The following is a 1358-nucleotide window of genomic DNA, read 5'->3' as shown; positions in this document are numbered from 1 at the left end:
CATGTATATGAACGTATCCCTGCATGAACACATAATATAATATATATATATGAATATGCATATATATATATGTATATATATATATATATGCATACACACATACACAGAACACAAATACATATTGATATATACATATATATATATGATCATATATGTATCGTATGCATACACTACACACACATATACGGCCGTTCTTCTCTCTTTACATTCATTCATACATTTGCGGACTAATTCAATGTATATTCATTCATTTATACTATATTCTATATTATTCTATTCATCTCTTCCCTCTCCTTGACTGTTTTAAGCCTTTTTTTTTTCTGTTAAATAATCTTAATATTATCTCTTTATCAATTTCATTTATTCTAATGTTGACTCATCGCCTCTGCATTCACAAGCTGTTTTCTCCGCTCCCTCTATCTCTCTGTAGATATACGGAATTTTTCTATCTCCGCCATTCTTATTCTTCTCCATCAACTTGTCTTCTCTTTCGCTCAACAGTTTTGTTTTCGTTTCTGCTTCTTTTTTTTTCATTTAAATTTTTAATCTGAGGTGGCTCATTAATTTTCTATTCATTTACTTACTGTTTCACACAACGCACATGTGCGCTTTTATTCTGATTATCTCCCTTTATACTTGTTCTTTGTTTCGTTTTCTTCAACTATTTCAACTTTTATTATTTGATAATCATCTACTGAAATAACTCCTTTATTTATTCATTTATTATTCGACACTTTGAAATACTGAAAGGAGAAAACATTCTTAAAAGATATTTCAAATCAAATAAATATAAATAGGCCGTAACATTTCCCAAAGGAATACACGAATCGCATGTAAGTGACGTAATTTCCAAAAGTACAGATCAAATTACATCCCTCGCTTAAATTTCTGGATTTCGGTCTGTTAAAAAAGAATTATTATTACCATTACTATTAAGGTAGCGAGTTGGCAGAACAGTTAGCATTCTGAGTTCAAATTCCACCGTGGTCGGCTTCGTTTTTCATTCTTTCGGGGTCGATAAAATAAGTACCAGTTAAGTACTGTGGTTGACGTAATGGAATCACCACTTTCCCCTATATTGCTGGTCTTGCGCCAAAATTTGAAATCATTATTACTAGTACTTCTAATAATGGTTTCAAGTTTTGGCACAGGGCCAGCAATTTCGGGCGAGTTGATAAGACAATTAAACCAACCCTTGTGCTCAACTGCTAATGATGAAATGTAAAGTGTACCACGGTGGAATTTGAACTCAGAAATTACAGGCGGACGAACGGCTAAGCATTTTGCTCGGTGTGCTAACGATTCCTCCATCTCCATGCCTTAAAAAGTATATACATATATATATATATATATATATA

This window comes from Octopus bimaculoides, chromosome 13 (assembly GCF_001194135.2).
Source record: "Octopus bimaculoides isolate UCB-OBI-ISO-001 chromosome 13, ASM119413v2, whole genome shotgun sequence".
NCBI lineage: Eukaryota > Metazoa > Mollusca > Cephalopoda > Octopoda > Octopodidae > Octopus > Octopus bimaculoides.
The sequence above is the reverse complement of the archived record's forward strand: the minus strand, read 5'-3'. Positions refer to the sequence as shown.